Source organism: Phyllobates terribilis, unplaced genomic scaffold, assembly GCF_046119375.1.
Source record: "Phyllobates terribilis strain yellow unplaced genomic scaffold, ASM4611937v1 Scaffold_4__5_contigs__length_816908805, whole genome shotgun sequence".
NCBI classification, from domain to species: Eukaryota; Metazoa; Chordata; class Amphibia; order Anura; family Dendrobatidae; genus Phyllobates; species Phyllobates terribilis.
The window spans coordinates 259,569,928-259,597,037 of NW_027362764.1; the positions used below are offsets into that span (position 1 = coordinate 259,569,928).

Consider the following 27,110-nt stretch of genomic DNA (forward strand, 5'->3'; position numbering starts at 1 on the left):
GAGCTTGCAGATGGTGAAATTCAACCTCTTAGCTTTCTCATGGCTAGGAGGAAATGGTCTTTTACTTGTCCACATCTGAGGGACCGAGGGCTGGCTATTGTGCTTAGACGGGGTTGATAAGGGTGTCCCCGGCAAACTGCCGGTCTGTGAGGAAGATGCAGGCGGACATGTTAGGTTGCCTTGATCCAAAGGTGGTGCTATCGATGTCGGACAGCGCTCAACACCAGCTGGTGTTACCACCTCCAAAGAAAATGATGACCTGCCAATCACGCTGGCTGTTGCGGGTAAAGAGGTGGCAGGTCTGCGCCCCAAAACAGGTGTGACTGCTGTCCCCCCAGTCACAGAGGATGAAGAGGCCGCGGATGCACAAGATATGGCAGACGGTGATTGGCCCGGCCGGCTAGGCCGCATTGTAGCACACTGAGCTTCCCACTGCAACTTATGCTTCATGTCCATGTGCCGGTTCATGCATGAAGTACTCAAACTATGTATTTTTTGGCCCCTACTTAGCTTTTGCTGACAAATGTTACAGATAACACGCGTTGGGTCATCTTTATCGATCTGAAAAAATGCCCAGGCTATGCAAGGCTTAGCACCAATGCGACCTGAAGAGCCACCACGACTTGTGGTGAGAGGCAGAGTTGTGTTTGAGGATGCAGTTGTTGACGTGCTTCCAGTACTACGTCTCTGTCCAGGAAGGCGCAACCTGACCTCGTCGTCACTAGCATCTTCCTCCACCTCCTCTGCTGACCTCATCTCTTGGCTGACTGTGGGTTGACAGTAAGTGGGATCTCCGACCTCATCATCATCACCCTGTGCGTTATCACACCCGTCGTCCTCAGAGCCAACCTGTTCCTGCCCTGACAAAAAACTAAAGTTGTCGCTCCAATCAGGTATTTGAGTCTTATCATCGTCTTCCTCATTGTCTCCACCAACAGGAGTTACAGTTTGGGAATGAGGGTCTACATTATGGTCAGAACCTTCTGCGTCTGGTCCTGGATCCGACTCATAAAGATTCTGGGCATCAGTGCAGATCATTTCCTCGTCTGGATTCACAGAAGCGCTGGAGTCGACCTCTGATTCCCAGGCTATAGTATGAGTAAACAGCTCTGCAGACTCAACCATCTGTTCTACCTCATACTCAGACGGGCAGCTGGAGATTTGGGAGCTGTGAGGAAGCAAGTGCGATTTGGGTGACACCTTTGAGGACTGGAGTATTTGTGATGTTGAAGTTGATGTGGAGGAGAGCCCACTTAAAGGAGCACTTGATATCCGTTGAAGCACCTGCTGTTTTTGTGCCTCATCTGGAATTTGTAGCGATTGGCGTGGCCGTAAGAAAGGGATCTTATCACATTGTCCGCTAAAAGAAGTAGACATTTTAGTTTGGCTGGAAGATGGTCTTTCTTCTGCAGATGTTACTGTTGCTTTAACACCTACCCCACGGACACGACCTTTTTTCCCCTTCCCAACACGCCTATTCCCATTTCCACCAGCAGCAGGCCTTTTTCCACTCATTTTGGTGGTTAACTAATTCACAACTCTGGAGTTGTTTGCACAAAAAAACAATGGATGGTAACCGAGCAGAGCTGAGTGGCCAAACTGTGGTATTAGGCCAAAACTATTGGCTGGGTTAGATGCAGAAAAAAATTATTTTGAATTTGCAACCTGATGGAGGTCAGTATAGATGGACTAATACAAATAGTCCCACACACAGCTAGAAGCCCAAATATTTTTTCAGAGGTACTGTAGATGCAGATAAAAATTAGTTTTAATTTGCAACCTGATGGAGGTCAGTATAGATGGACTAATAGAGAAAGTTCGACACACTACTAGAAGGCCAAATATTTTTTCAGAGGTAGATGCAGAAAAAAATATATTCAGTTTGCAACCTGATGGAGGTCAGTATAGATGAACTAATACAAATAGTCCCACACACAGCTAGAAGCCCAAATATTTTTTCAGAGGTACTGTAGATGCAGATAAAAATTATTTTTAATTTGCAACCTGATGGAGGTCAGTATAGATGGACTAATAGACCAAGTCCCACACACCGCTAGAAGCCCAACTATTTTTTCAGAGCTAGATGCAGAAAAAAATTATATTCAATTTGCAACCTGCTGGAGGTCAGTATAGAAGGACTAATAGAACAAGTCCCACACACTGCTAGAAGCCCAAATATTTTTTCAGAGCTAAATGAAGAAAAAAATTATTTTTAATTTGCAACCTGATGGAGGTCAGTATAGATGGACTAATAGACCAAGTCCCACACACTGCTAGAAGCCCTAATATTTTTTCAGAGCTAGATGCAGAAAAAAATTATTTTTAATTTGCAACCTGATGGAGGTCAGTATAGATGGACTAATAGACCAAGTCCCACACACCGCTAGAAGCCCAAATATTTTTTCAGAGCTAGATGCAGAAAAAAATTATTTTTAATTTGCAACCTGATGGAGGTCAGTATAGATGGACTAATAGACCAAGTCCCACACACCGCTAGAAGCCCAAATATTTTTTCAGAGCTAGATGCAGAAAAAAGTTATTTTTAATTTGCAACCTGATGGAGGTCAGTATAGATGGACTAATAGACCAAGTCCCACACACCGCTAGAAGCCCAAATATTTTTTCAGAGCTAGATGCAGAAAAAAATTATTTTTAATTTGCAACCTGATGGAGGTCAGTATAGATGGACTAATAGACCAAGTCCCACACACCGCTAGAAGCCCAAATATTTTTTCAGAGCTAGATGCAGAAAAAAGTTATTTTTAATTTGCAACCTGATGGAGGTCAGTATAGATGGACTAATAGACCAAGTCCCACACACCGCTAGAAGCCCAAATATTTTTTCAGAGCTAGATGCAGAAAAAAATTATTTTTAATTTGCAACCTGATGGAGGTCAGTATAGATGGACTAATAGACCAAGTCCCACACACCGCTAGAAGCCCAAATATTTTTTCAGAGCTAGATGCAGAAAAAAATTATTTTTAATTTGCAACCTGATGGAGGTCAGTATAGATGGACTAATAGACCAAGTCCCACACACCGCTAGAAGCCCAAATATTTTTTCAGAGCTAGATGCAGAAAAAAGTTATTTTTAATTTGCAACCTGATGGAGGTCAGTATAGATGGACTAATAGACCAAGTCCCACACACCGCTAGAAGCCCAAATATTTTTTCAGAGCTAGATGCAGAAAAAAATTATTTTTAATTTGCAACCTGATGGAGGTCAGTATAGATGGACTAATAGACCAAGTCCCACACACCGCTAGAAGCCCAAATATTTTTTCAGAGCTAGATGCAGAAAAAAATTATTTTTAATTTGCAACCTGATGGAGGTCAGTATAGATGGACTAATAGACCAAGTCCCACACACTGCTAGAAGCCCAAATATTTTTTCAGAGCTAGATGCAGAAAAAAATTATTTTTAATTTGCAACCTGATGGAGGTCAGTATAGATGGACTAATAGACCAAGTCCCACACACCGCTAGAAGCCCAACTATTTTTTCAGAGCTAGATGCAGAAAAAAATTATATTCAATTTGCAACCTGCTGGAGGTCAGTATAGAAGGACTAATAGAACAAGTCCCACACACTGCTAGAAGCCCAAATATTTTTTCAGAGCTAAATGAAGAAAAAAATTATTTTTAATTTGCAACCTGATGGAGGTCAGTATAGATGGACTAATAGACCAAGTCCCACACACTGCTAGAAGCCCAAATATTTTTTCAGAGCTAGATGCAGAAAAAAATTATATTCAGTTTGCAACCTGATGGAGGTCAGTATAGATGGACTAATAGACCAAGTCCCACACACCGCTAGAAGCCCAAATATTTTTTCAGAGCTAGATGCAGAAAAAAATTATTTTTAATTTGCAACCTGATGGAGGTCAGTATAGATGGACTAATAGACCAAGTCCCACACACTGCTAGAAGCCCAAATATTTTTTCAGAGCTAGATGCAGAAAAAAATTATTTTTAATTTGCAACCTGATGGAGGTCAGTATAGATGGACTAATAGACCAAGTCCCACACACCGCTAGAAGCCCAACTATTTTTTCAGAGCTAGATGCAGAAAAAAATTATATTCAATTTGCAACCTGCTGGAGGTCAGTATAGAAGGACTAATAGAACAAGTCCCACACACTGCTAGAAGCCCAAATATTTTTTCAGAGCTAAATGAAGAAAAAAATTATTTTTAATTTGCAACCTGATGGAGGTCAGTATAGATGGACTAATAGACCAAGTCCCACACACTGCTAGAAGCCCAAATATTTTTTCAGAGCTAGATGCAGAAAAAAATTATATTCAGTTTGCAACCTGATGGAGGTCAGTATAGATGGACTAATAGAATGATGCTATGCCCAAAAGATTTTACTTCACTAGGTGCAGTAAAAAAATTGGTATTCTATACACAGGTGTTATATCTTGCAACACAGATAGGCTACTCCACTGACTAACACACTCTGCAATAGGCCAAAAAGGATTAGCTTTGCTAGATTCAGCCAAATGCTGTGAAAAAAGCTTGCACAGCACTGGCACAGACCTGCCTGGCAAAAACTGATAGGAACTCATGTAACCTAGTCCTGAAAAGGACTCCAATTACAATTAGTCTTTACTCCCACAACCTATCTATTTAAGAGCACAGACCTCCCTGATAAAAGTCGTAGGAAATGCTGTAACCTAGTCCTTAAAAGGACTGCAATCACAACTATTCCCTACTCCCAAGCTATCTGTATATTTGTGCGAAAATTGGCTTGAAATTAACAAGGTATAGCGCACACAGCAACAGCGGTGCCGTCTAACACGCAGCTGCAGCAGTGAGAAAATGGTGGCGACGGGGAAAATGGCTTGGTCTTATAGGGCAAGGACATGTGACATACACTGCCAATGACACATGCCCTTGCTTGTGTGAAAAAAAACACTTCGCTCCGTGTGTGCGCTACTGATAGGCTGACAGATTGCACCTCCCCACTGCAAATGCGGGAAAGAGAAAAAAAAATGGAGATCTTCATTGTTCCTGCAGAGATCCATCCCCTGCCCCTCCCCCCACCCCGCTGTACACTCAAACTGCGTATTAACATTAATTTTCATCATTACTGAGAAAAAATCCAGTTATGATTTTGGTGCACGAACAGTTATCGAACATAACCTCGAACAGCCGAATTTTTCTCAAATTGTTCGTGTTCGCCGAACGGCTCGAACACCGCCCAAAACAGCTCGAATTTGAGATTGGCGAACAGTTCGAGTAGAACAACGCTCATCTCTAATAATGAGCAAATGCATTTTTATGTAAAAATGACTTGCTTTCCATATGTTAAGTCTTTTGTGCATCTTTTAACTGCTTCAGATTTCCAAAGGCGCCAAGTGGTTAAAAGAAGTGAACTGTTAACAACTGTAGTGGAGCAGAGAGCCATGAACTCCTTGCTTTGCCACGTATTTATGCAGGCCACAGGCTATTTCTGTTGAAGGCTGGCGGCACACTGGGAATGTCAGGTAACATGATGGTCTCATGGCACTCCACCTACACCCACTGCAAGACAAGCCAGAAGAGGAGACAGCAGCTACAGAGGATGGAAAACAGAATTAAGTGTGAAGTATTTTTTTTTTTTTTTTTTTATTATTATGCTATGGCCTGTGGTGGCATCATAGGGATGTTTTTACTGTAAGCCATCATTCTGTGCATAGGAGTGCTAGTGGGCATTATATTGTGTATGTGGTGCTATAGGGACACTATACTGTTCATAGAAAGCTGTGGGGCATATGATACTGTATATAGGGGGCTATGGGGAATTATATTTTATATAAGGAGCTGTGGGCCCATCATACTGTGTGTATGGGTCTGTAGGGGCCAACATATTTTATATAGGGGACAAAAGGGACATTGTATGGTATATAAAGAGCAGTGAGGACCATCATACTGTATTTAGGCAGCTGTGGGGCCATCTGACTGTGTATAGCGAGGCTATGAAGGCATTAAACTGTGTATAGAGGCTATAAGCCATCATACTGTGCATAGGGGTTTAAGGTGGCTAATGGTCACATGGTCGATGGGAGGTATGTGTCACAGAGATGGCTGGTCTCTGTGATGTAGCCCGGAGTATTTATCTTGTGCACACACGCACTAAGAGGACTAATTAGTGCACCTGGGAGTCGGGTTATGGGATGCTAATAGAGAATGGGTGGGTCCAGAAACCCACATACCTCACCTATTGGTGTGGTTAACAGCCTATAAAATGGAGGCTGTTTGGCACATGGTCTGTGTGTTTGGAGGGAGAAGGCCTCCTGTGTGTGTTTGGCTCCAGACCGAGCCAGGACACTGCCCACAAGACTGATTAAGCAGAGAGCTGCTAAGGACACGTTACTTTGTTCGCCTGAACTAAAGGTTGTTTGTTTTCTTTTTCTTGCTTGTCGTTTTATGAAGCAATAAACTGACATGGACTCTTAAAGGAACAAAGCTCCCTATTTTCTTCCTTTCGCACCCAAGTGAGTAAAACCCCTACAGGGGCTATGCGGCAATATGCTGTGTATAGGGGGCTATAGGGCAATATGCTGTGAATAACTGGGGCTATGGTCTGCCATACTTTGTATAGTGGGCTATGGGGCATTATACTGCACATAAGGGGATGAGGGGACATTTTGCTGTGTGTAGAGAGGCTATTGAGCATTTTACTGTGTAAAGGGGAGCTATGGGGACATTATACTGGTTATAGTGAGGTAGGGGGCATTATATTGTATATAGTGGGCTATTGTGACAGCATCCTTTGTATAGGAGGGGGTAATGGGGCATAATATTGTACATAGGGGGTGGTGGAGGCCATCATACTGTGTATAGGGGGCTATGGGGCATTATATTATGTAAATTAGTGTCTATGGGGCATTATGTTGTATATAGTGAGCTGTGGGGACACCATACAATATATAGGAAGCATCAAACTGTTTATAGGGAGCATTAAGCCATCATACTGTATATAAGGTGATGTATGGGTCAACATACTTTACATACAAGGCTGTGGGGGACATAGTATGGTATATAAGGAGCTGTGGGGGCCATTATACTGTGTATAGGGGGCTAGGGGCCTTAATACTTTTAGGGCACTCTTGAAACTGCAGATACTGGAAATTAGCCGGCTTGTCTGTGGTAGTGCTTTCCAGAAAATTGGTGCAGCACAAAAGAAGTCCTGGAGACGGAAGAAGGAGGTTCGGATTATGGAGGATGTTAGTCTTAGGTCGTTAGCAGGACAGAAAGGATTGGTAGGCTGGTAGACTGAGATGAGGGAGGAGATGTAGTGGGGTGCAGAAATGGGGAGAGCTTTGTGGGTAAAAGTGATAGGCTTATATTGGACTCTGAAGAGGATGCGCAACCAGTGCAAAGACTGGAATAGAGTGGTGGCATTAGTTTAGCAGTTGGACAGAAATACGATCTTTGCCGCTGCATTCAGGATAGTAAGTAAGAGGAATATTTAGGAAGAGGGAGACCAATTAGTAGAAAGTCGCAGTGGTCCAGGCAAGAATGAATCAGAGCAACAGTAAGAGTTCTTGCAGAGTCAAAGGTAAGGAAAGGTCGAATTCTAGAGATGTTTTTGAGGTGCAGGTGACATGAGCGAGTGGGTAATCAGATATAGGGAATGAATGAAAGATCTGAATCAAAAATAACCCCAAGACAGTGAGCAGTGCTGCTTGGAAGTTAGGGTAGATCCACCCACAGAAATGGCAATATTGAGTATAGGTAGGTTAGTAGAGCTGGGAAATACAAGGAGTTCGGTTTTTCACAGATTCAGATAGAGGACATGAGGTTAGAGACAGCAAACAGACAATCACTGGTATTTTATAGTAATGTATGGGCAATATCAGAAGAAGTGTATAAATGGGTGTAATCAGCATTGAGATGGTACCTAGGACTGAACCCTGATGTACCCCAACCCAGTAAGGGGAAGAGGAGGGGAAGAAAAGTTGGCAAATAATACACTGAAGGAGGGGTCAGAAAGGAAGGAGGAGAACCAAGAGATAAAGGTGTTTTTAAAGCTGATTGCGTAGAGCACAGGGAGGAGGAGCTGGTGGTCCACAGTGTCAAATGCTGCAAAGAGATCCAGGAGAATCAGGGAGTAGTAACCAATAGATTTAACTGTTAGTAGATTGTTAGAAATTTTAGTAAGGGCAGTTTCTTTAGAGGGTAAAGGGTCAAGAAGAGTTATCTGAGAGATAGTGGATTAGAGGAGAGTGGACCAAGCATTCCAGGAGTTTAGAGATTAAGGAGGGGATTAGAAACTGTTATGTAGTTAGCAGGGCAGTTCTGGTCCAGGGATGGCCTTTTTAGAAATGGGTTTATGATGGCATGTTTAAATGCGAAGGGAAAGATACCGGAGGAAAGAGAAAAGTTAAATATTTTAAGTAGGTTAAGTAGGTAGTGACAGCTGGGGAGAGAGACTGAAGGAGATGAGAAGGAATTAGGGTCACTGTTGCAGGTAGTAGAACAAGAATAAGCAAGGAGCCTGATAACCTTTTCATCTGTGACTGGTTCAAAGATGGAAAGTGAACTTGGTGACGTGCTGGACAGAAGATGATCCATGATATTGGGGGACTGGGAGACAATTTCTTGCAGGATACAATCAATTTTCTCTTTAAAATAATTGACCAGATTGTCAGCACCGGACATGGACTGAGGAGGGAGTAAAAAGTGTCAAATAGTCTTTTAGGATTGTTGAATGGTAAGGTGAAAAAGATGGTAAAAAGGTTTTGTTTGGAGAGATGAATGGCCAAGTTATATGTTTTAAAGGGGTTATCCACCTTTAAAGATATTTTTATTCTTCCTAAAATGCATGCAATTGTGGCTAAAATTAGTTTTTTAATTAGATTCCATTACAAATTTTGTAGATTCTGCATTACTCTGTCTTGCTGCCTGCAGAATGATTTTGGAGCACTTATTATTTTATAGGTATGACAGGCTGTTAGTGTTGAGCGAGCACTAAAATGCTTGGGTGCTCGAAGGTCGGGCCGAGCTCACCGTGACACTCGGGTGCTCGACCCGAGCAACGAGCCCAATGTTAGTCTATGGGAGACCCGAGCATTTTTGCGGCGGCACCCCCGGCAGTCTGTAGAAAGCCTAAAAAGTGCCCAAAACGATAGTGACAGTGCTCAAATGATATGGGGACAGCATGGGGATCGCCTCAGGAAGCATTTCTGACCCCCAGGTCACTGCTGTCAACAACATGGTCAGAGGTATTAAGACACTTTTACGGGCTCACAATAAAACGTTCAAAAACGAAACTGAAACTGTTTTCCTGTGAAATATGTTAAGGAACATCCTTTCCAGGGTAAAGACTTGTGTATAAGGTAAAATAAATAACCAAAAACAAAAATACTCCTCCACACCTTGGGCTATGTTCACAAGTAGCATTTTTTATGCGTTTTTGCACTTTTGTATTGCTTTCAACCATGACAAATGCATTCACCGGGAAATGTCATTTTAACATTTTACAACCTTATCTGGCCATGTGCTGTGTGACACATGCATACAGTGCTGAAAATACATGGGAACAGCATGGGGAAGACCCCTGGAAGCATCTCTGACACCCAGGTCACTGCCTAAAAGTGTGCCCATCAGAAGTGATCCTTGCCGCATCAGAAGATGCAGACTTGCAACTATCCCCGTGCAAGTCCTTGTCCCAGGGCAGTGTTCAATTGTACCTCCCCCATTCCTTGCAATGCAAGCGCAAGTATGCAGACTGCCACCCACCCACCCCCAGACTGCAGTACCATATTGCTTGTTTACTTGCACTTGAAATTGGGCATTTTAGGCATGTGGAGGCGGAATCTGGCCCCCACGTCATGGCTGCATCGGCGGCCTGGTATCCATAATCAGTCCCCAGCCACCCAGCGGCCGGGTGTCCACGCTTGGTCCCCAGCTGCCAGGGGGCGGCCGGGAGTCCATACTCAGTCCCCAGCCGCCCCACGGCCGGGTGCCCACACACGGTCCCCAGCCGCCAGGGGGCGGCCGGGTGTCCATAAACGGTCCCTAGCCGCCCCTATTTGTCCCAGTGCGCCTTATACACAAGCACGCATACCAAAACATTACCTGTGCCCTCCCCAGTGCATTTAGTGGGAAGGACAGCCTAACCACAAACACGTGGACAAGTGAATGTGGCCAGGAATGGTCCATCTCACTGACGCCTTCACATTGGGTTAATATTGTGGAAGCCGGGACACAGTTGGACACTGGGATGCAACAGGTCCTCCAGACATAGAGGATTGCAGGTCCTGGGTCAATCAGGCTTCAAAACAAAGTTCAGAAGGTAGACAACAGCAGTGGTCGGCCTCCTACACAATGAGTAAATTATTCATGATCATGAGGCCATCCATCTCCTTAGCTTTCTGTTCTTTGGAATGCAAGCACATGTATGCAGTAGCGGCCAGGCCTGAGGTGGTCAGCGTTTTGGCGCATATCCTACCTCCTCTGAGGATTGCTGGATGTTTTCCTGCTACTATCCCAGTTCTATGACTCCCGTTAAAACAAAGCTTCAGGTGATGAATGATGGATGAGGTGGTGGCAAAGGAGAAAGAGCAGGAGGAACAGGGACCATTCACATCAATATCAGGCCAGTCAACCACACATGTCTTGTAGGATATGTTTCTGTACCAAAAGGAGCGGTTCGGCTACACAGTTATAGGGCATACAGTGAGTGCAATGCCTAACAAAAATTTTGACGCACTCCAATGCCCCTTGGAAGTGACATGGAGGTCAGAGGGCCTTAACTAAACCGTTTTTTCCATTTATAGCAACTGGGTCTCCTGTACACTGTTGGCCTAAGCAGTGAATGGAAGGCTTTCCAAAAATTATGAGGAACTGCAATGCCCCTTGAAACAGACGTGAATTACCGCATACGAAAAACCATCTACCCATTATTGGGGAGTGGGTCTCCCTTAGTGTTCGCCTATGCATTGAAAAGCAAAAGCTGACTAAAATTAGGAGGAAATCCAATGCCCGTTGGAAGAGTTGTGGAGGTTAGAGTTAATTAAAAACAACATTTCAATGCCCCTTGGAAGAGCTGTGGAGTTCAGAGTGGTTTAACAATACGGTTTTAATGACCCTTGGAAGAGACGTGGAGTTCAGAGTGGTTTAACAAGACAGTTTTAATGCCCCTTGGAAGAGACGGGGAGGTCACAGTAGCTTAACAAGACGGTTTTAATGCCCCTTGGAAGAGATGGGGAGTTCAGAGTGGTTTAACAAGACAGTTTTAATGCCCCTTGGAAGAGACATGGAGGTCCCAGTGGAATAACAAGACAATATCAATGCCCCTTGGCAGAGTTGTGGAGGTCCCAGTGGAATAAAAACACAAAATCAATGCCCCTTGGAAGAGACATGGAGGTCCCAGTGGAATAAAAAGACAATATCAATGGCCCTTGGAAGAGACGTGGAGGTCACAGTAGCTTAACAAGACGGTTTTAATGCCCCTTGGAAGAGACGTGGAGGTCCCAGTGGAATAAAAAGACAATATCAATGCCCCTTGGAAGAGTGGTGGAGGTCCCAGTGGAATAAAAAGACAATATCAATGACCCTTGGAAGAGTCGTGGAGGTCACAGTAGCTTAACAAGATGATTTTAATGCCCCTTGGAAGAGACGTGGAGGTCACAGTGGAATAAAAAGACAATATCAATGCCCCTTGGAAGAGACGTAGAGGTCCCAGTGGAATAAAAAGACAATATCAATGACCCCTGGAAGTGACGTGGAGGTCACAGTAGCTTAACAAGACGGTTTTAATGCCCCTTGGAAGAGACGTGGAGGTCCCAGTGGAATAAAAAGACAATATCAATGACTCTTGGAAGTGACGTGGAGGTCACAGTAGCTTAAGAAGACGATTTTAATCCCCCTTGGAAGAGACGTGGAGTTCAGAGTGGTTTAACAAGACGGTTTTAATGCCCCTTGGAAGAGACGTGGAGGTCACAGTAGCTTAACAAGATGGTTTTAATGCCCCTTGGAAGAGACGTGGAGTTCAGAGTGGTTTAACAAGACGGTTTTAATGCCCCTTGGAAAAGATGTGGAGGTCCCAGTGGAATAAAAAGACAATATCAATGCCCCTTGGAAGAGTGGTGGAGGTCCCAGTGGAATAAAAAGACAATATCAATGCCCCTTGGAAGAGTGGTGGAGGTTACAGTGAAATAAAAAGACAATATCAATGCCCCTTGGAAGAGTGGTGGAGGTCCCAGTGGAATAAAAAGGCAATATCAATGCCCCTTGGAAGAGTGGTGGAGGTTACAGTGAAATAAAAAGACAATATCAATGACCCTTGGAAGAGACGTGGAGGTCACAGTAGCTTAACAAGACGATTTTAATGCCCCTTACAAGAGCCATACAGTACAGCATAGTAAAAACATTATTCCCTTTATTGGGGAGTGGGTCTCCCATAGTCTCTGCCTATGCCTTCCAAGCAAAAGCTGGCAAAAATTAGGATGGAAGAACTTGCAATGCCCCTTACAAGAGCCATGCAGTACAGCATATTAAAAACATTATTCCCATTATTGGGGAGTGGGTCTCCCATAGTCTTTGCCTATGCCTTCCAAGCAAAAGCTGCCAAAAATTAGGACGGAGGAACTTGCAATACCCCTTACAAGAGCCATGCAGTACGGCATATTAAAAACATTATTCCCATTATTGGGGAGTGGGTCTCCCATAGTCTTTGCCTATACCTTCCAAGCAAAAGCTGCCAAAAATTAGGACGGAGGAACTTGCAATGCTGGCAACACGGACCACAGTCACCCTGGTAGTATAGTGGTGGTGTAGGCTGAGGATAAGGAGAAGAGCAAAATACAGCCGAAATGAGGAAGCGTATACCCATGTGTGGGTGTGAAGCAGTGCATGGGAATACCCCTCCTGAAATAACACAGTGGATTTGACTTTATGTTACTCTGCTGTCATTTGGTGGTGATGAGAAGTCTGGCCCAATCCAGCCCTTGTTCATTTTGATAAGGGTCAGCTTGTCAGCATTGTCAGTTGACAGGCGAGTGGGCTTATCAGTTATAATTCCCCCAGCGGCACTAAAAACACGCTCCGATAACACGCTAGTGGCAGGGCAGGCCAGGACCTCCAAGGCGTATAGAGCGATTTCATTCCAAGTGTCCAGCTTGGATACCCAATAATTAAAAGGCACAGAGGAATCATGGAGGATGCTGGTACGGTCGGCAAGGTACTCCCTCACCATCTTTTGAAATTTCCACTCCTTGTGAGAGTACCCCATGCCTCAGGGCCTGTAAGCTGGGTGGGTCTCAGAAAACTGTCCCAGAACGTTGACAGTGATCCCCTGCCTCTGCTGGATTGGAGTTGCATCTCTCTCGCCTGTACGCCTTGGTTGGGCAACGAACCATGACCTCTGCCGCTAGCGTGTTCAGATGTGAATTTTTTTTAACAGTTCTGCAGCAAGGGCCTTCTGGTACTGCCCCATTTTTTGTAGACCTCTCCACCTCAGGAATAAGAGAGTGAAAGTTCTCCTTGTAGTGGCTGTCTAAAAGTGTCACCAACCAGTAATGACTGTCACCCAACATTTTGACAACGTGAGGGTCATGGTTAAGGTAGTGTAACATAAAGTCAGCCATGCGTGCCAGACTGGTAACGGGCAAGTCTAACGTGTCCTCACCAAGATGACGACTGACCCTGCTCTCCTTCTCCTCCTCCCCCCTGTCCTCAGGCCACCCACGCTGAAGCGACAGTATGACAGTTGTAAAGGTAATGCCATCTACAGCGCATGATACCAGCTCCTGTTCTTCCTCCTCCACTTCTCCCTCATTGTCCCGCAATGCACGTTGGGATGAGATGAGGCTGGGCTGTGTGTAATCGCCCGCTACGGCTTCTTGATCCATCTCATCATACTCTGGCTGCAATGCCTCCTCTTTAATTCTCTGCAGAGAGCGTTGCAAAAGACAGACAAGTGGGATGCTGATGCTAATGATGGCATCATATCCACTCACCATCTTGGTGGACTCCTCAAAGTTTGTCAGGATGGTACATATGTCAGACATCCAGGTCGACTCCTGAGGTCTTGTGTGTGGAGTCTGACCTGAATATCGACGGCCTTGTTTTAGCTGGTACTCCACAACTGCTCTCTTCTGCTCACAAATCCTTTGCAACATGTGGAGGGTAGAGTTCCAACGTGTGGGGACATCACACACCAGTCGGTGTGACGGAAGCTGCAAATGCTGCTGCATCACAGTAAGGGCGGCGGAAGCTGTAACCGACTTGCTAAAATGAGCTGACAGGCGGAGTACTTTGACGAGCAGATCTGGCAACTCGGGGTACGATTTAAGAAACCGCTGAACCACGAGGTTAAGCACATGAGCCAGGCATGGTACATGTGTGATCTCGCCTCACCTCAGAGCCGCCACCAGGTTACAGCCATTGTCACACATGACCATGCCTGGATGTAGGTTCAGCGGTCTCAGCCACAGATCTGCCTCCTCTATCACAACTGTCCACAACTCACAAGCAGTGTGAGGTTTATCACCTAAGCTTATGAGTTTCAGCACAGCCTGTTGTCGCTTGGCTGAGGCAGTACTGCAGTGCTTCCAGCTTGTAACTGATGTGGTGATATCTGAGATGGAGGCTGAACAGGAGGAGGAGGAGGAAGATGATGCTCAGGAGCTGTACACTGTGGGGGAAACTCTGACTGACATAGGGCCCGCAATCCTCGGTGTGGGGAGGATGTGTTCCGTCCCAAGGTCCAACTGGGTCCCGACTTCCACTATGTTTATCCAGTGTGCCGTCAGGGAGATGTACCGTCCCTGGCCACAAGCACTTGTCCACGTGTCCGTTGTCAGGTGGACTCTCCCAGTAACTGCGTTGTTGAGGGCACGGCAGATGTTTTGGGACATGTGCTTGTGTAGTGCGGGGATGGCACACCGGGCAAAATAGTGTCGGCTGGGGACCGAGTACCGAGGGACGGCCACCACCATAAGGTTGGGGAAGGATTCCGTCTCCACCAGCCTAAAAGGCAGCATTTCCAACGCAGGCAGTTGTGAAATGTGCGAATTTAGGACTGTGGCCTGTGGGGCGTTGGCTGCGAATTTGCGCTTTCGTTCAAAGGTCTGGGATATGGACAATTGAATGCTGCGGTAGGACGTGGACGTTGATGCTGTTTCTTGAGAAACTGCCATAACAATGAAGACTGAGAGGAAGGGGCATCTTTGCATGCAGTATGGACAGGGGATTGCCTTGAACGCACAACAGGGGGTTCTATTACACGCACAACAGCAGAAGAAGCAGTGGTGACACCCGCTGACACTGGTCGTGGACCCTGGGGTTCGCCCCACAAAGTCAGGTGCTTTGCTGACATATGCCTGATCATGCTGGTGGTGGTCAGGATGGTAGTTTTGTCACCCCTGCTGATGCTGGCCTGGCAGGTGGTACAAATGGCCTTTTTGGGGTTATCAGCAGAGTCTTTAAAAAAATTCCAGACTCTGAAAGACCTACCGGTTGTACTGGCAACATCCCTCGGGTTGGTGTTACGGGGAACGGTTGCCCGCCTTCTGTCTGTGGCCACCACACTGCTTCATCTTGCCTGTTGGGGTACTCTGCCTTCCTCCCCATGTGTGCTGCTGACCTCGTTCTTCATGTCCTCCTGCCACGTTGGGTCAGTTACTAGATCATCCACCACCATCGTCCACCTCTTGTGACAAGTTGCCAGCATTGCCTTCCTGTGGCCGTGGCTATTCAAATATTTGGCCATCACTACATGGGATCTCCTCTTCTACCACTTCAAGCGGAGCAGGCGAGTGGCCCAATATGGAAATGGACCAGTGAGCAGCCCTTCAGAGTGTCCAACTGTGGGATCAGTTGCTGTCTGACGACACTCGGCATGGTGGGAGGAAAGAGCATCAGGGTGAGGAGGAGTATGCGGTCGAGACTCACGGCTACTAACACTTGACCGTGTGGAAGACAGACCGGAGGTGGTGGTGCCCAGGTGACTGGAAGTATTATCTGCTATCCAATTAATAACCTGTACACAATGATCAGTTCGCAATAGTGGTGTTGTTCTGTGCTTCCATAGTAATTCGGTCAAGAACTGGGAGCGAGAAGATGTGGATGTTGGTTGTGGCACATTTTCACCTTGGCCACGGCCCCATCCTCTGCACGCACCATCATTAGAACGTCCAGTTCCACGTCCCTTGCCACGCACCTTGCCCATTTTAAATGAAGTAAAATAGCTTACACTCTCACTATCAATGGCAAAAGGGTAATAAAAAGATTAGAACCGTGGAAGAGGAAAACCACAGTTCTAGTTCTCTGGCCTACACCAGAATCTTTTAAACAGATATATTTGTGTCTGAACAGTCAACGAGACACTCAAACTGTTTTTTTTTATGGAAAAAAGGCAAAAAAGTGGATAATACATAGATTTGAACTGTGGAACTGCAAAACCACAGTTCTAGTTATCTGGACTAAATCAGACTCTTTTAAACAGATATGTTTGTGTCTGAACACTCACAGACACACTCAATTTTTTTTTGGGAGGGGAAAAAAATACCAAAAGGTTAATAAGACGGGTATTTGTACAGTCTGAGGAAAAAAAAAAAAAAAGAGGATTTAGATGAAAAAAAAGGATTTTTCCTTGCCCCTGAGACCTGGGGCTAAGTCTCGCAACTTGAGCAGCGGCAGCACACAGGACTGTAATGCAGTGTTTGTTGGTATAACCACTGCGTCTCCTATACAGCCTGCCTTGCCTGCCTGATATCTGGGATGGATATTAATCCTAAGAAGGACTGTTTGTTTGATTTTGCAGGCTTTAGAGACCCTACACTACCTATTTCGCAGTATAAATCTCTTCCTAGCCGAGCAGCACTCTCCCTACACTGTGTGATCCGGAGCGACTGTGTCCAAGATGGAGGCGCTCGGTTTTAAATACTCGAGGTGACGCTGTGCGGCCAGCCAATTACTGTAATGCCCACAACCAACATGGCTGCGGCATTACAGTGACTGGCTGGCAATCCCTGCATGTTCATTGGCTCTGTAAAGAGTGCCAAACATGCAGGGCGGAGACCCGAGCTCCCGCCCGAGTAACCCGGAAATGCTCGGTGCTCGCCGAACAACCCGAGTAGTGAGATGCTCGGGCGAGTACCAAGCAGTGTCGAGCATGCTCGCTCAACACTACAGGTTGTCCTCCTGCTCTTCTGAATGCAGCTTTCCTCGTAGACTGCATAGCTCTCCTCAGTACATAAAATTTCTGCTGGTGGAGGAGCATGTAACCAGACTTGTCCATCAACCTTGTGTAATAGAAAAGCAGCTTTCTCAAGTGAGGTTTTCAATTGGTGAACACTGATATACAGGTCTGATCACATACGTCTCCACTAGCCACCATAAGAGAGTGGCAACTAAGGCAGTGTCTGAGTGCTAGATCCAAGCTTCAGTAAGAGCAAGAAGGTTAAGAGGATTTGAAAGGAAAAGAATCATGGAGGTAGGGGAGTTTATTACACACTAATCTGGCGTTCCAGAGGGCACAGTTAAAGGAAATAGGAGAAGTCATGCACTGAATCTTAATGAGATTAGAAAAGTTTCTGTGTGCAGCAGAGAAGAAATTAAATTTACTAGTACAATGAGAGCCTGGATTTGTGGAGATGTCTGCTGTGACTAGGAGAAGGAGAATAGACAGAGTAAGCAGAGAGTTCAGTGATTTGTGAGAGCGTCTCTTGAGTTACACAGTAAGAGTGAATGGATTTTTGTCATTTAATAATGTGAAAGGAATATGTGAGCTATACATGTTAAAAGAGAGGGGAGAGGGATTGATAATGATGGAGGGCACAGAGTGTGTGAAAGAGTGGTAGTTTTGAAAGAATGAAGCAGCTAGAGCATAAATGATACAAACAGATGAGGAATATACATCCTTCAGCACAAGTGAGGTAGAACTACATAACACTGAGCAAATATGGCACTTTGATCAAATCTACACAAGTACCTCCCTCCTTCACAACTGTATGTAGGTGACTAAGGTATAGCATACTGTGTATAAGGGTAGCTTTGCACCATTTTACTGTGTATGGGAGGCTGTGGAGACATAATACTAAGAGGTTACGGGGCATCATACTGTATAGGAGGGTTATGGGGGTCATCTTACTGTGTATAGGGGACTATGGGGCATCATATTGTGTAAAACAGGCTATAGGCATTATGCTGCATGTATGTGGCTGTGGGGACATCATACTGTGTGTAGGAGCTATGGGGGCATTATACTTTGTATAACACTGGATAGGCTCTGCATGAAAGGGAGATTCCAAGACTATCTACGCTGTATAGATCAGTTCACAGCAAAGCTCCACACCCCATTTCCTGTTATGCTTCTCTGTTTCTCTGTTACTAGAGATAGATCTAACCTAACAACAGGCAGCAGACAGCAAGGTACAAATCAGGGAGACATGTAGTGACCAGCACTACCGGGCATTTTTACAGGCGTAAGACTATGTTTTCTTCAAGTCAAGTTATATACAATTTTGCTAGGATTGCCATCTTCTGAGATAGAAGCACCCATAGTATTTTCACTCAATCACAATGGATTAGGTCAAAGCTGACCACAACCAACTTTTGTATTTTCATACACTGTAAAGTGCAAAAATAGAACTTAGGCGGTCTTGCCTCTAACCATACACTTTCAGTGTCCTTCACTAAGAGACCCAGTGCCTACTATTCAGAGCCTCCAACACTTTATTCTTACATGTCAGTTCTTATGAATGCTCCCATAGGTTTTGGCATAACCTGTCATTCCCTATAATTGGAGTATTTGTATGAGAACAACATACTTTTTTCACATCTGTTGCTTAACAAGGCTCTTTAGGCAGCCCAAACCTTGGACCACCCTGAAAAGAGAGGTGTCTCCATTTCTCCCACAACTTGAACAACCTGACATTATTTATACAGTATATCACACACTTCAAACACTTTCTACGCCTAATGTATAAAAACTAGTGGAGAAAAGAACAGAATATGTTGATCATAGTAATATTGTGAATAAAAAAATACTAAACGTAGATAGATCAATTTCAAGCAAATGAAACTGTAGGTAGATATTTTATAAAATTTAAATTCATTGTATTGACAAGTAAGTTGAAATATTACTTTCAATTGTTAAATGACCATTAAATAATGAGTGCCCGCCAGACTCACTTCTACAGTATTGTAACCAAGTTTGGTATTATACACTTGGAATAGGAAATATTTGCTTCCGCCCTCTCCTGCATTTGTATTATTAGTTGGCACTTTTAAAATGACATGCCTGATAAATATTTAAAAAAAAATTCTTAGACCTTAACATTTTTTTTAACAACTAGGAACGTTAAGTCCTGCCAAAGTTTCCTCCCTGCCAAGTCCTATTAGCATAAATGAAAGGTTTATTTTCAGAAATGCCTGATAAATTACTTACACAATCAGTAATGAGAGTGCTGTCAGCAAATGAGAATCATTTCCAAAATCCCCTTGGCATAAGAGAATGGCTGTCCTCTTGATGTTAATATAGCCCTTATTCAACCCCTTCAAAGCTAAGAGTGGGTGTCAAATTCCAAAATCTACAAAAGCTCATGGTGTAACTTTTATTAATTAAAAACTTTGAATGGAACAATTTGCTTTAGGCCTTTCTTCTGATATTCCAATATATTGGCATCAATTTGACAAGATTTTCAATTCTCAACATTATGGCTTCTAAGATTTGCATGTGGATTCTTCTTATACCAATGCTCTGCCTTTTTCATAAGTGCTATATTATCAATATATACAGTTTAGAAAACACAGCTCTAGAGAATCCTGTAATCAGGATTAAGCACTCAGGGCAAGGCTAACCCAGGTAAATAACAAAATAGATAATGCCCAATGACTGCCCCATATTGATGCCCCCTTAAAAAGTAATGATGCTCCTTGAGTGCCCCCCCCATTGTGCCACGCCAAACAAAGAAAAACAGTTTAAACTCATGTAATCAGAGCAACTGAATCCTCTACTCCCTGCACACAGAGCAGGACAGCACATGTGTAGCAATGCAGTGATGTCATTGTTATGATGAGATGCTGATGTTTTGAAGGCTCACAGCCTACAGCCATCTTTGATGTACTGGATGAGGAGTAGTAGGACATATGGGATGCTCTACCACAGGATCCAAATGTATCAGCATCAAGCTGACGTCCATATAGTAGAAAGTGATGCTTGCCCAGAGATCTGGGCACCTGGTCCTTTCAGTGCGAACACCACCATTGCTGCTTTCTTTGTATTTCATATTGAGTGCAGAAGAAAACCGAACCATCAGGAATAACATATTGTACACTTCCTGGACCACCTTGAGCCACCATTAACCAAGTATTATATGTACAACTCAAACATAATGTCTTTGACCATTTTTAGAATAAAACAATTGTGATCATCATTGAAGATGCTCCTTGGAAAGCTCCATAGACTTTCTATGAATCCATACATAATTCAATCCACTCGCCTAAAAAAGCTGAAAAGAAATGAAAGGGTACAGAACTTAGATGACCACATTTACTTCTTCAATTTAGTGATTAATGAAGGTCAGGCAATGGTTAAAAAGATAAATACCCTTTAATGTGTTAGGATAAGAGAAGACATATCCAACACCTCTCCTGGCCTTTAATTTCTTGGAAGTTAGAGTCTTCCCAGAAAGAATCTTTGGTAGACATTACATTCCAAGAGTACCACTTCTTTAATAATGGACTCATTGCTTTTATAAACTATAATTTACTACAAAATGTTTTTAATGTAATCAAGAGTGCAATCAAATGCCAAAAACTCTAAAACTGCAATTGTTCTGAATCACTATATCATTTAGTTCTCATAGACTCTACCAACACATTTTGGAAAGATGTGCTTGGCATATTATGTTCTTTCTATTGGCATTATGAATAAGCCATTTGTGAATAAAAGTTATTTATTGCGCTGCCAGTTAAGTAAATAGCCAAAGAAAACACAGAAGCTAGATCAAGCCAAAAATAAAGGAAAGGGATACCTTATTTAAAAGGAAAAATGCCAAAGACTAAGAGCCAAGGAGGATCTGAGAAAAGAACAGAGAAATCTGTAGAGATCAACAAATACTACTGACTGAAGAAGTGCGCTACTTCACATGTAAGCGTTTCTATACATTTTCAGAAAGGAATAACACACTTTTCTTCTTAAAATTTCATGTCAAATCTCTTGGATGCTTTGTACAATGGTCACAGATTTTTAAAAGGTTCTTCATAGTATGCCAAGTACGCTACATGGTATGGTATTACATAGAATTCTGTTACATGGATGGGGGACAGAACCAGCCCATGATGAATATGTGCTCTTCATCTACGGAGTGGGACCATGAGCTGAGCTTGCCCCGATAGCAGCAGTTTAACCACTTAGATGTCCCAGTGAATTGTGTGCTTATGGCATTGTTAGAGCAGCCAGGGACCTATTGAAGGTCACTGTGTCTGCCGTGTTTGTACCACGGTGACTAATAAAAAAGAAACAACAAAAAAAAACTATGGCAAAAATACATTAAAAAAATTCTGAAAACAACAAAATTAATACTGTTGCCAACTTTTATTAACCCCTTCACGACATTGTTTACATCATTGTCGGGAAGGGGTTCCCGCAAAATGATGTAAATTAACGTCATAGTGATCATGTGGGCACAGGTGCAGTGCCCGCATGATTCCTGCCAGGAGCTTGACTTAAGTAAAAGCCGAGCCTTGGCTGTCACTGCCAAGAGTGGTGTACACACCCCCCCATGCTATTTAACCTCCTAAATGCTGTTATCAATAGCGATTGCAGCATTTAGAAAGCAGGGAGGGGGCTCCCACGCAAATATCATCATTACCATGGCATGTAATAACGACCTCTTAGTCATCTAGCTATGACAAGCCTGTTAGACCATCCTCGGAGCATGGTCTAAGAGGCTTCTGTCAGTGCAGCACGGACAGGTAAAATAGAGCATTGCAATACATTAAACCAGAGATCAGACTAATAAAAGTTAAAAACTCATAGAGGGACTAAGTAAAAAAGTAAAATAAAATGTAAAAATATAAATAAAAAAAACATAAAGTAAATAAACAAAAAAATGAAAAAAAATACTAAACCAAAAAATAGGTATATTTATGTAAAAGAATTTGGTATTGCCACATCCGTAACAACCTGACCTATAAAACTGTCACACTATTTAACCCTTACAGTGAACTCCATCAAAAAATTAAACTAAAACTTTGGGAAAAAAACTATGCTTTTTCATCATACTGCCAAAAAAAGATGACAATAAAAACATTTGATATAAACTGTGTTATTACTCAGTAAGCTTTACTTACAAAAAATGGAGGTTCTTAGAGCATAAATTGGTCAATTCATGTGTGCCCAGGCTCGAACTGGTCTGGCAACACATGCAGGAACTACCTGTTTGTTAGGTAATACCTGCATGTGTTGCTTCCGTCTACCGCCGCAAAACATGCTACCCCAGGGACTCGAGCAAACTAGCAGAGCACTACAAGATACTCAGATAACACCCGAGCATGCTGGGATAACACCTTATCCGACCACGCTCGCTCAGCACTAGTTGCCAGGTGCTGCTGCCATGTTAGTCATTCAATGAATCTCAGCCTGAGTTTGGGCTCCATGGAAGTGTCACAATCAAGGTGACGGACGTTATTGCAGCACCCTCACTTTGTAGTTTGCGGTGACTGTAACGTCTCCCTCCTTGCACCGACCCAATAACAGGAAGCGAGTGGCGGCAGGGAGAATAAAATGTAATTTTCTCCGTGTAGCCAATGCTTTTCCATTAAGCCGTCTAACCAGGCTTTAAACCCTTTTTACATGCGGATTACCCCTCTATCTGCAGATAAATAGCGTTTTTTAAAGTGACAAGTTACCATTAAAGGGACTCTGGCAGTACGGAATGACTGTTCGAACAAAGTCCTGCTGCTTGGTGCTCAGCGCGGCCAATCATGTAATTATAGTACATTATAGAAAAGCATAACAAGTAATAAAAGCATTTATGGTGGGCTGTAGTGTGGGCTCCTAGAGTCAGTTCCCCTGGTGGGCCCTAGGCACCCCAGTCCGACCCTGTGGGTGCCCATCAATCACTGCAAGGTGCCCTCCCGTCTGATGGGTACTACTCTGCCTACATGCCACTCTTGGGCTACAAGCCTACAACTCTGGACAAAACATGTCACTTCTGGGCTAAAACACCTACAATTTAAATGGGCTGGTAGAATAGAATATACATCACCCGCTGGTTAAATGAGAGGAGTGCAAGGACAGACAGGAGGCAGTTACAAACTCTTATAGTAATATGTAATAAGAAAACTGACCAGCTCATCCTAAGTGTGAACAGGTGCTAGCTGCAGAAACTGCGCAATATATATAAAAAGAAAGAGCTGCAGCACACTAAACTGTGTTATTACTCAAGCTTGCTGAGTAATAACACAGTTTATATCAAATGTTTTTATTGTCTTTATCTATCTTGGCCATAATGGAGTGCTGTGAGACTTTGTGCAGCAGGACTTCATGTTAAAATAGTTGCTAGGAAACCACTGCTAAGGACAGGCAACAAGCAGAAGAGACTTGTTTGGGCTAAAGAACACAAGGAATGGACATTAGACCAGTGGAAATCTGTGCTTTGGTCTGATGAGTCCAAATTTGAGATCTTTGGTTCCAACCACTGTGTCTTTGTGCGACGCAGAAAAGGTGAACGGATGGACTCTACATGCCTGGTTCCCACCGTGAAGCATGGAGGAGGAGGTGTGATAGTGTGGAGGTGCTTTTCTGGTGACACTGTTGCGGATTTATTCAAAATTGAAGGCATACTAAACCAGCATGGCTACCACAGCATCTTGCAGCTGCATGCTATTCCATCCGGTTTGCGTTTAGTTGGACCATCGTTTATTTTTCAACAGGACAATGACCCCAAACACACCTCCAGGCTGTGTAAGGGCTATTTGACCAAGAAGGAGAGTGATGGGATGCTACGCCAGATGACCTGGCCTCCACAGTCACCAGACCTGAACCCAATCGAGAAGGTTTGGGGTGAGCTGGACCGCAGAGTGAAGGCAAAAGGGCTAACAAGTGCTAAGCATCTCTGGGAACTCCTTCAAGATTGTTGGAAGACCATTTCCGGTGACTACCTCTTGAAGCTCATCAAGAGAATGCCAAGAGTGTGCAAAGCAGTCATCAAAGCAAAAGGTGGCTACTTTGAAGAACCTAGAATATAACACATATTTTCCGCTGTTTCACACTTTTATGTTAAGTATATAATTCCACATGTGGTAATTCATACTTTTGATGCCTTCAGTGTAAATGTACAATTTTCAAAGTCATGAAAATACAGAAAAATCTTTAAATGAGAAGGTGTGTCCAAACTTTTGGTCTGTGCTGTATATATATATATATATATATATATATATATATATATATATATATAAAGTATTTGGGACTACATATAAGCATTTGGTACCAAGCTTTTAAAAGTGAAAAACCCTTTGATCGAATGTCTAAACTGTCAATCAATTACCAATTACAAATATCTTTAATAAATGATTAATGGTAGAATCAAAGAATTCTGCATGCCGTGGTGGCCAATTTTAGTTTACAGGTAATGTTTCCAAGCAAGAGTATTTCTTTTAATTTCCAATGCAGTTTTAAATATTCAAACATTGTTTTAGGATTTTCTATAGTTTGGCATTCATTTAAAAGAACAAACAAATTCCATATGATTTTTATAAGAAAAATTAATTCAATATTCACTGGCGGAGATCCTACTTGGGGTGAAAAGAATGCCCATGAGTTGCCTATTATAACACATCAGGAGATCTAAGAATACAACCTTGTTTTTGTCTTGGAAATAGTGGGTTTCACATGATGACTCAGAGCTTGTGAGGACCAAGGTATTTATATCACAAACTCCTGTTGGAAGGGTTTCAATTGATTTGAAACAAACTTAGTCCATCATTTCCATATTTCCAAACTACAAATTATCATGACTATCATGATCTACATTTTGCAGTGGGCTTTGGTCGCCGGAGACACTTAGTCCTGCACAGTGTGTATAGAGTAGTCTGAGACACTCTACCTCCAGAGATTTGCAATTCTTTATTAACTTAGTATTGTTAGATTAATAACTATTGTACGGTCAACATTTACAATGCAAACATCAAGACAATCCAAAAGGTCATCTTTTGGGAGATTTCAGATGATCTATAGGTGTGCCGGATGTTGGACCACCATCAGTCTGATATGGATAATGGATGGATCATCAATTCGTAGGTCTACAGTAGCAACCAAAAGTTTTGCATTTTTTTTAAAAGTGTGATTACTTCTGTCTGGTTGTTGTGATGCTATTTTCCTGGTGATTTTAGTAAACCGGAAGCAAATGGTTGTCAGCTATAAGGAAGAAAATTGTGTTTGACATTTTTTTTATCCCTTTATGTGTTTGTTTTCAACGTTTGCTGAGCCAAATGTTTTGCATATTTTCTTATGGGTAGTTCAATTTTGCCTAATTTTTTTTTGTGTGTGTGTTTTTTGGTTAAAACATGGCAAACACAAAGCCAAATTTATCACCAGATGTCAGGAAATGTATTACTCTGAGAGTAAAGTCAGGCAAAAGCCAAAAAGAGGTATCTATGGAATTCAACTGTTCTCAGAGTCAAGTGTCACATATATTAACCCCTTTCTGACATTCTCACAGCTGACACCCAGTGCTATGTGCCAGGAGTGGTGTTGCACTGCTCCTGGCATAGTAACCCCCGAAATGCTGTGATCGAAGTCGATCGCAGCATTCCAGGAGCAAGGGGAGGTAAGCATGAGCCTCATACCTTCTCTCCGGCGTCCCGCACTGTCTGTGCCAGGTCCTGGTAGTTGCCATGGTGACCCGATGTCGTCATGACGACATACGGGTCACCAGGCATCAGGAAGTTACTTTGATCATGCGGAGTGCGCAATCAAAGTAACTTCTGCCTGTGCAGCGCTGACAGACTGTATAGCATAGAGATGCTGCAGCATCTCTATGCTATATAAGCGATCAGCCTTCAAAAAGTGAATGTCTAACAGTGGAACAAAGTGTAAAAGTAAAGAAAAGTGTCAGAAGGTGAAAAAAAAATTGTAAAAATATATTAAAAAAATAATAATCCAAAAAAATAAAAATATACTGTACCTATAAATAAATATTATTATGAAAAAAAGCCAAAACAATAAAAGTACACATATTTGGTATTTCCACGTCCGGAACGACCTGACCTATAAAACAGTCCCACTAGTTAACCCCTTTAGTTAACACGGTAAAAAAATAAAAATAAAAAATGAAGCAAAAAACTATGCTTTATCATCATACTGCCAAACAAAAAATGGAATAAAAAGCACTTAAAAAGACGAATGTAAATAAAAAATGGTACCGCTGAAAACGTCATCTTGTGCTGCAATAAAAAAACTGTCATACAGCTCCATCAGCTGAAAAATAAAAGAGTTATAGCTATCAGAATAAAGCAATACAGAATTTTTTTTTTCTATAAAATAGTTTTTGTGTAAAAGCGCCAAAACATAAAAAAAAGATATAAATGAGGTACCACTGTAAACATACTGACCCGAAGAATAAAGCTGCCTTATCAATTTTACCACACGTGGAATGGCATAAGAAAAAACCCAAAAAAAACAATTCCTGATTTATTGTTTTTTGTTTATTCTGCCTCCCAAAAATCTGAATAGAAAGTGATCAAAAAATGTCACGTGCCCAAAAATGGTACCAATAAAAACATCAACTTGTCCCGCAAAAAACAAGCCATCACATGACTCTTTCGGGCGAAATATGGAACAATTATTGTGAAAACTACTCTTTGCAAAAAAAAGCGTCTTTTAGTGTGTGACATAAAAACCCGAGTCGGTAATCACACCGACCCAAAGAATAAAGTCGTCTAATCACTTATATTGCACGAGGAATGGCGTAAAAAATAAACTCTAAGGTTAGGGTGGTGCTAGGGTTAGGGTTTTGCTATGGTTAGGGTTGTGCTAGGGTTAGGGTTGTGCCAGGGTTAGTCGTGCTAGGGTTATGGTCATGCTAGGGTTAGGGTTGAGGTTAGGGTTGTGTTGGGGTTGGGATTTTTTCAAAAGAAAAGAAAAAAAAATGATGGCGATATG

The 27,110-nt window shown here is 43.0% G+C and overlaps 1 protein-coding gene and 1 pseudogene across 2 annotated transcripts in view; both read right to left on the minus strand.

Annotated features, from left to right (window-relative positions):
* SUGCT (succinyl-CoA:glutarate-CoA transferase) overlaps positions 1-27,110 on the minus strand; it is a 1,771,027-nt gene that overhangs the window by 280,336 nt on the left and 1,463,581 nt on the right. The gene's annotated exons all lie outside the window — the stretch shown is intronic.
* The window catches only part of LOC141264117 (V-type proton ATPase subunit D pseudogene), a 59,711-nt pseudogene that overhangs the window by 16,438 nt on the left and 16,163 nt on the right, over positions 1-27,110 (minus strand).